Source organism: Protopterus annectens, chromosome 1.part0, assembly GCF_019279795.1.
Source record: "Protopterus annectens isolate FY-2018-M chromosome 1.part0, PAN1.0, whole genome shotgun sequence".
NCBI classification, from domain to species: Eukaryota; Metazoa; Chordata; order Ceratodontiformes; family Protopteridae; genus Protopterus; species Protopterus annectens.
Genome location: NC_056725.1, coordinates 555,449,616 through 555,462,110, shown reverse-complemented (window position 1 = coordinate 555,462,110; position 12,495 = coordinate 555,449,616). Strand labels below are relative to the sequence as shown.

The window sequence follows — 12,495 nt, the reverse complement described above, 5'->3', positions numbered from 1 at the left end:
TGTGTCAAGTTAGGACTGTGGTCTAAAATACAGGCATGTAAACAAAATAAAGGGGAAGCCCCTGCAGACTATATGAGTCACCTTAAAACAGTATTTGCTAGACATTCAGGAATACCAGACCCAGAAGAGCAAGCTAAGCCAGCTATTGCAGCAGCCTTTGTGCAGGGTTTGCAAGCCCCTGTACAAAATCAAATAAAGCAAGTGCTCATAGACTGGTAAGGAAAGGACTTAGAGTCTTTATTAAGTGCTGCAAATTATTGTACAGCATATCAGGAAAAACAGAGAAAGGATACTGAGGATAAGCTGTTAACTTTGCAAATCAGGCAGCTGGAAAACCCAAGAGGTCGAGGCAAAAGCAGAGGAAGGGGTAGAGGAATTGCTAGAGGATTTAGCAAAGGTGCTGGTTGAGGGGAACAAGGTGCAGCTGGTTGGCAACAATGAGTTGGAAGTGCCCCTCTGTCTTCATCTAACACATCTTGCTTTAATTGTGGAAAAGCAGGACATTGGAGAGGGGAGTGCCGACACAGGCAAATGCAAAGATCCCAAGATACTTGGACTGAGTGGCAACCAAATTATAATAATGCAGTTTTTCCTCCGCCACCTCCTCAGATTGGAAGGAGTCAGGGAGCTCCATACTGACTAGGTCAAGGAAATAATACAGAAGTGAATCTTAACCCTCTACTGCCAATAGATCAAAACAGACCCTACGTTAAGATGAAAATAAATTCAAAGAAAACCCCATTTCTAGTGGACACTGGAGCCACTAGGTCAGTGTTAAAAATTACTTCAGATAGTCAAATTCCAGTATCAGAGCATAAAGTAAAAGCAGATGGATTAACAAATACTACAGTTACGTATCCTGTTTTGGTACCCATCTCCATTTCCTTAGGTCCTATTGAAGAAAAGCATTCTTTTATTTTGAGTACTTACTGCACCTGTAACTCTGCTAGGAAGAGATTTGTTATGCAAGCTGGGTTGTACTATATACGGTACCCCAGAAGGGGTGTATCTAAATGTTCTAACAGAATCAGAGGGGGAAGTATTGGCAGTTTTAGCAGAAGCTGAGGAATAGCCTGCTGGAAGCATACAGGCAGATGGAGAGTTACTACAGCAGGTACCTGCCAACTTGTGGACTAAGCATGCAAATGAAGTAGGCATACTGAAATCAGCAGAACCAGTAAAAATAAAATTAAATCCATCAAAACCTCTCCCTAGAGTTCCACAATATCAACTAAAGCCAGAAGCAGAGCAAGGAATCAAACATGTAAATCAGTCTCTAATACAGCAAGGAATAATAATACCAGCTAAAAGCCCTTGTAATACTCTTATTTTTCCAGTGAAAAAGTCAGGGAAGGATACTTATAGATTTGTACAAGACTTAAGGGCTGTACATAATGCAGTACTGTCTACTTTTCCTGTTGTCCCAAATCCATCAACAATACTGAGTTGCATACCACCTACAGCTAGTTACTTTTCTGTAACAGATTTATATTCAACATTCTTTTCTATACCAGTTCACCCTGACAGTCAGTTTCTGTTTGCTTTTACTTATCAGAGACAGCAATATACCTGGACATGGTTGCAACAAGGATATACAGAATCTCCTTTATTATTATACAGAGTAAAAATAGCGTCAGTGCTTGAATTGCACAACACTAATTAAATTACCGTGCTGCTACATGAGATTACGCTGGTATAATATGGCTCAGAGGTCGCAACATAGCACGCTGTAACCTGAATACCTACAGTCTGTTTTATTTAATTCCTGTTAACAAATTAAAAGTGTGGTAGACTGTACTAGCAGATACTCAGGCGTGCATGCTGCAAGGCTTATGTTGTTAATATTAAAACTGTGTACTGTAATGTGAATATATCTAGAAATGGGGTCACCAACCATTTAGAGGCATGGGAACTGAGTACTTGCAACACTATTGCCTGCTGCTAACTGTTATAAATCTATCCCTACAGGTTGCGCCCCTGCTAACAGTACCTAGTGAGCTCACGCAAATTAAAAGAACTTAACAGTGAGAATAGTGAAGCACGCGGACCGCAAACACTGTACCCTGCATCGAAAAGTTATAGGGTAATAGCCCTACTCTTACCTGTTGTTGTAAATGAACTGTAGCTGGGTCCAGCACTAGAATTACCCTCAATAGCCCTATAGTAAATTGCAAGGATACAGCCAACCTTAACCATACGATCAAAAACCCACAGTCGCTAGAGTTTTAAAGCTTATCTAGTGACTACCTCGCAGCAAAACCTCCTGCAAAACAGCAAATAAAGGCTAATTTAAATCCAACATCCTGCCTAAAAGGGCTAAACTATACTAAAGCTCATTTTGAACTTAAAACTTGCCTAACAGACCTCTGGAAGGGAAATTACACCCACCTTGTAACCTCCAAATACTGGCAACTTGCAGAACTGGTGAAGCCCCGCTCCGCTCACTCTCGCTTTGCTCAGGCTCGCTTTGCACCCCACCCTACCCCCAAATTCCACCCACCCCTACTATTGCTTAATTTATATCTCCCTGACCACTCCTAACCCCTCTATAACCAATCACCTACAACCTATGATACAATCCCAACCTACCCCATCTGCCAATACTAGTCTTCCTACCCTCTACTACTCTCAGATTAGTAACAAATCTTAACCTAACTGCTATGTCTATCTACACACCTTTATTACTAACCTTTCTGTCATCCCTGCTAGTCATCCCACATCTTCTCTCCTCCTATGAGAACACAAAATACCTTGGCTTTTACTACCCCAGATTCCAGACCTCATCTCCCTCACTCACTCGCAACATTCCACAACCCCTCCCCTCCCAGACTCTTACCTCACACAATTATGTCCCTATCAGGCCTAGATACACCCACTCCAAACCAAAGTACTATCATAGTACTCTACTTAATATCTGGAAACTCATAACTAGGCTAAAAAACAACCTTACCATGGATGGTGACATCCACCCAAACCCAGGTCCAAACACTACTACTACCTCTATTCCCTCCACCAACTCCCCAACCAATATTGACCCCCCACACAGACCCCCAGACTCCCTGCTGGCTTGCCACCTGAACATCAGGAGCATAAACAACAAAATCCAGCACCTACACGCCCTCCTGGCAGTATATTCACCTGATATACTCTGCCTCACGGAAACATGGCTAAAACCTACCACTAAGGACAATGAAGTCCTGCCACCTGGGTATAACATGCATAGACTTGATCGCACCCAAAAAAAGGGCGGCGGGCTAGCAATACTCTATAAGTCCACCTTAACTGTCAGCATAGCCAATCTCCAACCCCCCACATTCAATAATGCTGAGATCATCATCACAAAACTACACATTAACAAACATAAAAGCATAAACATTATCTGTGTTTACATACCCCCAGGGAAGAACACAGACACCCTCGAGGAGTTCCTAACATGGCTCAATAACAACCAGCCACAGGAAACGATAATCCTCGGGGACTTCAACATTGACTGGAAAACCTGCTCCTCTCAATCCCCAACAACCCAAGTAAACCTCCAAGGATTTACCCAAACCATAACCTCACCCACTAAAATAAGTAAATCACAAGACAAAGATAGCATCCTGGACTGGATACTCATCAATAACTCTCCACATCTGTATATGTCAGGCACCACACCAGATGATCTAAGTGATCACTACCTCACATATATACTCAAGCTTAAAATTAACTACCGTCATCAACCCACCTATAGAACAATAAGAAGCAATAAAAACTTCGACCCCCAAAAATTTAACAATGAACTAAAGACTTGCAACTGGTCAGTACTAAAAAACCTCCCACTAGATGAGGCGGTCAGTTACTTCAACTCCAGATTCCTGGCTATTCTCGACCTTCACGCCCCCAGCCGCACTAGTAGAACTAAGGTTAATACTGCACCTTGGCTCACTAAAGAAACTAGGGCCAAATTTGCATTAAGAAATAAAGCATGGGATACCTACCGGACTACTAAAACCCTACCTGACCAACTATTATTTAGGCAACTAAGAAATGATGCAAAAAAATCTGTAACTACAGACAAAAAGGAATACTACTACCGCCTACAACAAGTACACAAATCTAAACCTCAAAAATTCTGGATGGGAATAAAAAGACTCCTCCACCCAGGACAATCCACCACCCCAAACCCCTCTGCCACCAATCAAAATTATCCTGAAGATATTGCCAACTCATTTAACACCTTTTTCACTGAAACCATCCAAACTTTAGCAAACCAACTCTCACCCACTGGTTCCAATCCTAACACAACCAATTCCAAAGGTACAACTCCCTTTTGTCTCCAACCAGTCCCCACTCAACTCATTAAAATCCTACTTAGGAAACTAAGACCAACCACCCTGGCTGCTGACCTTCTCCCAGCAGACTACTTACAAAAGGCTGCAGATGCAATTGCCTACCCCATCTCTGTCCTTATTAACCGATCCATATCTGAAGCCACAATCCCTGGCATATGGAAAATCTCACATGTCATACCACTTCACAAAGGGGGCAGTTCCACTGAACTGTCTAACTATAGGCCCATAGCCATTCTATCACCACTAGCTAAGATCATGGAGAAGTGTGTGCATATTCAACTCATGAAATATCTCACACAAAACAAACTTTTATCTCACAACATGGCTTTAGGCCTAATCACAGCACCACAACAGCCCTTCTCTCTTTCTCAAACACTATAAACCACAATCGTAACAACAACAAACTGTCCTCTGTCCTCTTTCTAGACCTGTCCAAGGCCTTTGACATGGTGGACCACAAAATGCTAATGAACAGCCTGGAGGCCAACAACTTAAACAAACAGGCCCTCCAATGGTTTGAGTCCTGCCTACAAGGCAGGAAACAGGCTGTACTTTGGCAGGGAAAACTCTCCTCACCCCTCTCCATCAGACTTGGAGTACCCCAGGGCTCAATACTAGGTCCCCCTCCTGTTCTCCATCTTTATAAATGAACTTAGCATGGCCATACCAGAGGCCACCTGCATACAATATGCAGAAGACTCGACCTTGATCTGCACTGCCCCCACCCCAGCAAATCTTACTGAAATAACCCAAAGCACCTTCAAGAAGGTTGGAAATTGGCTACTAAACCAATGCCTAATACTAAATCCCAACAAAACTAAGTTACTCCTCTTTACCCAACATATAGGACCACCTCACCACAGTTCAATATAACAGGTAATAATGGTACCATCATCTCCCCAGCAACCCAAACTAAACTGTTAGTTGTCACGATTGACAACAACCTCAGGTTTGATGTACACATCAATCAAACTATAAAAACTACCAATAAAAAACTTGGTAGTCTATACAGGATCAAATCATTCCTCACCCCGCAAGCTAGAATTACAATTGCACGCTCCCATCTCCTATCTACCCTTCTCTATGCCTCCCCTCTCTTCTCACACCTGAATAAAACCAACCTTAAAAAACTGTCATCATGCTACAACCACATCGCCAGATTTGCAAGTGGCTCACCCTACCGTACCCACCACTGCCAGAACCTGAAACTCCTGGACTGGATGGACTACCCCACCTCCTACAGCTTAACCAGCTCAAAATTGCCCATAAAATCCTCCACCATCCAGACACCACCCCAGCCCTAAGAAACATAATCTGCCCCTGCAGCAACAATTGTGCACTCCGCTCATCCACCAAACTCAAAGTACTTACAATCAAATCCAACCATACTGCAGGTGACTCCCTCTTCGCCAACTCTGTCGGTAAAAACTGGAACTCACTACCTGCTGACATTACCCTAGAGTCTTCACCAACCATATTTAAACATAAACTTAAAAGTCACCTCATATCACACTGGATATGTCCCTGCACCAACCCGGATTAAGACCCCACACATCCCCCCACCTCACTGTGCTCATTTAAACAATGAGATACTTTATGTCAGCAACTCTAGGTATTGTTCGTGTACATAATTTTTTTTTTTTCTTAAACCACAGGTGATATGTTATCTTTAACAATTACTTTTTTTAAAAAATATGCCTTAGGCATCACTCAAGGATGCATGTACTATGTCTATAATCAAACTGTATGTTACCTCAATTACTGGATTATCTATGTACTATGTCTACAATCATCTTGCATGTAACCTCAAGTAGTTGATCACCTATTTTGTATAAAAATAATCCAAATGCAGAGTAGCACACCAGCGGAGGCAGGAACCAGCGTAATAAATATGAGAATAAATTGTTCAGTCACCATACACGCTGTTCCGTGAACACTGTTACAAGAGCATAGTATTCAAACCATTAATCACCACGTGGACTTCAAAAAGCATAAAAATCTTTAATTCTAAAACAAAGTGAGCGCTTTCACCAACAGGCTATTTTGTATGCCTATAACTTAATCTATATGTAACTTTGGAGCTTTTCTCCCCAGGACTCCGCTGAAAATGGACATGTATCCAGCCGGACCATCCCGGTTAACAAATGTAAAATAAATAAATAAAATAAAATTTTCTCAAATTCTGAAAAAAAGATTTAGAGAATGTGACATTTCCAGGTGGGTCTATGTTAGTACAATATGTAGATGATTTACTGATAGCATCAAACTCCTTTCAGCAATGTCAGCAGTATACCTTGCATCTTTTGATTATCCTTGCAAAAAAGGGACTTACAGTGCCTAGAGAAAAACTACAATTGTGGTCACCTCAGATACATTATCTTGGTCATTTAATATCTCAGGGTAGCAGGCAAGTGTTGCCTTTTCATATAGATGCAATATCTAGGGCCCCACGTCCAACTACTCAGAGACAGCTTTCCTATGTATAACACAATACTGTAGATAGTGGATCCCTAACTGCAGAAATTGCCAAACCTTTGACAAATCTTTTAAAGCAGGACACACCAGAGCCTCTCCTTTGGAATAGCGAAGAGGAGAATTCCTTTCAGAACTTGAAGCTACTGCCCCAGCTTTGGGGTTACCAGACTATGATAAGACTTTTATTTTATTTAGTCATGAAAGAAATGGATTCGCACAAGGACTACTTGCACAAAAACATGGGGACAGCCATCATCCATTGGCTTATTGCAGCACATCACTTGATTCTGTTGCAAAAGGTTTTCCACCCTGTTTAAGGGCAGTTGCTGATGCCATTCTAATTTATCTGGCACAATCTTTGTTGCATGGGCACGATCTGACACTAGCTATCCCTCATTCTGCATCATCTCTTCTACTTAAAATGAAAACTAAACCACTCTCGACTGCAAGTCTAACTAGATATAAACTTACACTTCTTTCTGATCCACCTATTTCTCTGATCCACTGTCCTGCTCTAAATCCTTCATTTCTGCTGCCTACTGTTGAGGATGGTAAAGAGCATGATTGTGTGTGTGTGTGTGTGTGTGTGTGTGTGTGTGTGTGTGTGTGTGTGTGTGTGTGTGTGTGTAACTATTTGCTTTCTCCTAGGGAGGACTTAAAAGACTCTCCTATACCCTATGCTGACCTGATTCATGGATGGCTACTGTGGAAGAGATCAAACAGGAAAGCTGATCTTGGGAATAGCAGTCTGCACTGAAGAAACAATATTGTTGCAACAAAGATTAGAGGGTGTTCACTCTGCTCAAATAGCTGAGCTAGTGGCTTTGCAAAAGGCCTGTGAATTAGCCAAAGACCAGGTGGCCAGTATTTTTACAGACAGCCGTTATGCTTTCAAGGTGGTACATGATTTTGCACAACTTTGGAAAGAGAGAGTGTTTTTGAGTACATAAAATCATTGTTAGATGCACTTTTGCTACCTAAGAGGTGATCTGTAATCAAATGTTGTGCACATCAAAAGGGGTTAAATGTTGTTACAAAAGGTAACAACTTAGCAGACCAAGCTGCTAAACAACCAGTAGTAAATTGTTGTAAACATCTCTGTATGTTAACAATAATAAACTACAACAGTAATGATGTGTTTGATTTTGAAAAGTTGTCAGTCTTTCAAGCTGAAGTATCACAGGGAGAAGTTCTGAGGTGGCTCAAGAATGGATGTAGAAAATCCTCTGACAGCATATGGCGACATCCGGACGGCCAACTGGTGGCGCCTGCCTCTGTGCTACCTTACCTAGTAAGGGCATATCATCTACCAGCCCATACAGGTAAGACAGCTTTATTTAATCAAATTACCCAAAGTTAGTATGCCCCTCATGTCTCCTCTTTGATACTTCAGTATGTACAAAATTGTAGTATTTGTTTGGAATATAACATAAGCTAACATGCCAAATCTGCATGTTTACCTCCACCCTGGGGACCTTTTGTTAATATACAACTGGATTTCATCCAGATGCCTAAGACTAATAATTTACAATTTATTTTGGTGGTATTGTGTATGTTCCCAGCATGGGTGGAAGCTTACCTTTGTTGCAAAGCTGATGCGGTCACAGTTATTAAAAAAACTGTTATCTGAATTTATACCAAGATTCAGTATACCAAGCATTGTTAACAGCGACCAGGGAACACATTTTAATAATGCACTGTGTAAAGAATTACGTAAAAGTTTTAATACTAAGTTGAGTCTTCACTGTCCCAACCATCCCCGTTCATCTGGATTAGTGGAAAGGGTAAACAGGACCCTTAAAAATAAAATTTTGAAGATTTGTGCTGAAACCCACTTAAAGTGGCCTGAAGCCCTTCCCTTAGCATTAATGAGTATGAGGGCCTCACTGAATGCCACCAGGAAGTTGAGTCCTTATGAAATATTAATGGGGAGATCTATGGCCCTTCCAGCTACCCCTCCTGTGGGAAATGCTGATTTAAACTTTGTCAGATTATGCTATGATTTCTTATTGTCGGAGACTCCTCATAATTTTGCAGCAATACCCTCGAACAGTAAGAGCAGCATTACCAAAGCCTCCTGACCATCCCTGTCATCAACTACAACTGGGTGATTGAGTGTATGTGAAAAATTTTCCAGAGAAAAACCTGCCTGATCCCGAGGTGGAAGGGGCCTTTTCAGGTCCTGCGAACCACTTTGACTGCAGTTTGCTGTGCAGAACTACCAATGTGGATCCATTCATCTCATTGCAAGAAGACCTGCCATGTGGGGACCCCTGATGAATCATCACTGCCAACAGAGGGAGATCGAGGTGTGACAGATAAATCATCTGCCCAGTCAGAAGGTCAACTTCAGTAGCAGCCCATGATGAATCCAGTGACAACAGGTACTTTTGTATTGTTTCTGCTGCTGTTCCCTTCTATAAATTGGTCGAGAGAAAACAGTTTCTTGCTGGTCCTTTGGCAGTATGCCAAAAATCTAAACGAAACAAACTGCTGGATATGTTCGCATATATCTCATTATTCTAAGGCAGGGATTCCTATGATTTCCATCCCTGTATCACAGGTGTCATTTGAAAAGGACCTTAATGACATCAGCTTAACCTGGCGTAGTGTAACTGATTTTTCAAAGGTTGTGTCTCCTCAACTTGCAACCACACATCATGGAGACACGTGTTATGCCAGAAATGGGACTGTACCAGTAGGGAAAACCAAATGTAATGACACCAGGCATGAAAGTGTGTTAAACTCTTTGCACTTAAAAAGCTATGACTGGGGGCATGGCATGGGCATGATAAGTGACCATTACTACATCTGTGGTGATTGTGCTAACCCCTGGTTGCCTACAGACTGGTCTGGATGTTGCTTTGTAGGCTATATTACTCCTGCTATTCAACATTTCAAACACCCACCAGCAGGTAGACTGAAAAATAAGTGAGCAATCCACTGGGCAGAGCAAGTATTTTCAATTTTTAAGTATGGGTAAGGAGTACAAAGGACAGTGCTTGAAATCACCTTGCTTGCTCAAATTTTAGAGGAGGTGGCCAATGAAACTTCGCATCACATCAGGATGGCAAATCGAGAAATGACCTATAATGTGAACTGTGGTATTACAGAATCGAAGGGCATTTGATATAATGCTTGCTGCAAAAGCGAGGGGGCATGTGCCCTCATAGGGAGCTGTTGCTGTTCATATATTAGTGACTATCATGATGAACAGGAAAAACTGGCAAATTTCATGGAACAAAGGGCCAAAGATTTGGATAGCACATCAAAACAATGGACACTTTTGGATGGTTGGGCAGTATTTTTGGTAACCTAGGAACTAGCATAATCTAGGGTATTGTCATTGTACTTTTTATTATATTTGTGATCATTTTGGTATTTTCTATTCTAAAGGCTGTGTTTACAAGATGTTTAACCTCACCTGCACATGAAATGCCACTGCATGTACCAATCAGTGACAATTCTATTATAACAGAAGATGATTGTTACGACGCAGAGATGTATTTTATCAAGTTGAGAAAAATAAAAATATAATTATATGTATGGTATGACACTGATAGTGTCAGAGGGAGGAAACTGTTATGGGACAGGATTAGCTATTAAAATGTATACTAATTTCAGTTCATTAATAATGCTGCAATATGATTGTTAAAAAGCAAATATAATCTGTATGCAGGGCTGGGAAAAATACAGCTTCATAAGCTAAAGTTATTACTGTATCCTAACTGCATACTTTTAATATGTAACAAGAAAAAAAAAGCAAGTGTTGCATGAAGTTGAGGCATGTTCGTTACTACAAAAAGAAATGTGTTAGCCTGACTCCTCCAGGCTTGGAGTGTGTTGTTGCTAGGGAAGGTTTGAAACATCCAAGGACAGAGACAAGACCCCTTGAAAGCAGGTGGATCATGTACAGGAAGCTGTTCACGTGAAGTCCATGGCAAAAGTCACAAGAGATGAGGACATTTGCAAAGTTTTCTATTGGACACAGTCATTGTAATGTAATAAAATTGCATGACCAGTTTTGATAAGAAAATGTATAAAAAATGCGGTCTTGCACCTCATTTTATGTGGGAAGAACACGTAGAGAGCTCTACAAATGTAGTATGAGCATAAACATTCTGTAGAGATTGGGGGTGTAAAAAATGCTTTAGCTAAGCATTATAAAGCCAATAAATGTCTGGTTAATTTTAAGTTTTTAATTTTGGATGAAGTACCTAATTATGATACAATTTTTGATGCTGAAGATGAGTTAAGTTGGAGAGAATATATGTGGCAAGTTAGGCTGAATGCCTGCTTTCCACCAGGTCTTAACAACAGAGATGACTGTTGCTTATTTGAAAAGGAAAGGTCTCAAGCATTAAAAAAGGCCACCCACATGGGAGGTGTTAGGTGCATGATTGGTGCATATACTATTTAAATTGTGTCTATGAGATGTAGCATCATTCAGTCTGAAGAAGCCATGGTGAATGACGAAAGCGCTTACTGTATGATGTGTTTTTGATTAAACGCTTTATTTGGGTGTTTCCGTATGTTCTTTTGCTTTTTCATAGAAGGTAAATTCTTAATGTTAATTATTTATGACTACAACAGGGGCAAATTTCACCTGAAAGATGGCCCCAAGGTTTTTCCTTCTCTGATCTTAGCACTCCCAGGTTTCAGACAGCTCAAAACTGAGGAAAATAGAATGGCCACCCTGGTTGTAAACTTACAGAAATCAGCTTGCGGACAATCCAGCAAGTCTATTTAGATTGCTAGAGCTGATGCAACTTACAATCCTTGTATGGATGTATGCATTTGAAAAAAAATGTTAGTATCACACTGAGGGACAGAGTAAATGAAGCCTCACCTAACCACAGCTTTTTGGAAATGAATGGAGGTGATGTTGAGTCCACTGGATTTCAGCTGCTTTTATGGAATATTTTGTGGTTCATTTTATCTAGATTTATTTATTGGGATTTTTTGAGCACTGTATATGTTAAAAGTGACTGACCACACATTTATCATGTGGCGTGACAGGAATAGTCCACCTTGCATGGAGGGCACAGTGTGACCAGAGGACAGAACGATTGTTTGTCTACCAAATTAACCTCTTCTATTTTTGCATTGAAATTTGGAGACAGCACTTGTTTCAAGTCTGTGATTATAAAGTCTGAAACTTGTGTTGGAATCCACAGTGCTTTAAAATTCAGCATATGAACCTCATTAAACCAGTAATTGAGATTACTATGAAAGTTAATGGACATGAATCACAGAGCATGTCATCTTAGTGGTTCGCACTGCATTTTAATCATGTATGAAGAGTATATAAGATGACATGCTGAGACACAGTATGTGAAGTGTGATAAGCTGTGAAAACTGTTTAAATGCAAGAATTGAGATTAATATGGAAACTGATGTTCATAAACCACAGGGTATGTTTTCTCAGTGGTCTCACTTTCATTTTATTGTGTTTAAATGTGAAAAATATAGGATATTATATTGAAGTTAATGGACATAAATTACACGGCACATATTTACATCTGCTAACTTTTATTTTGTTTACTTTAAGTAGTATATGACGTGATTTAAGGATACACACAGTGTCTGAAGTACAGTGTGATGGGAACAACATTTAAGCCTAGGACTGAAGACTAACATGAAAATTAACAGACACAAGCTCTATGACATGTTTTCCTAGCAGTCC

At 40.6% G+C, this 12,495-nt stretch overlaps 1 protein-coding gene across 1 annotated transcript in view; it reads left to right on the top strand.

Moving 5' to 3' along the window:
* LOC122792272 (spermatogenesis-associated protein 7-like) overlaps positions 1-12,495 on the top strand; it is a 1,125,638-nt gene that overhangs the window by 851,813 nt on the left and 261,330 nt on the right. The window lies entirely within an intron of this gene.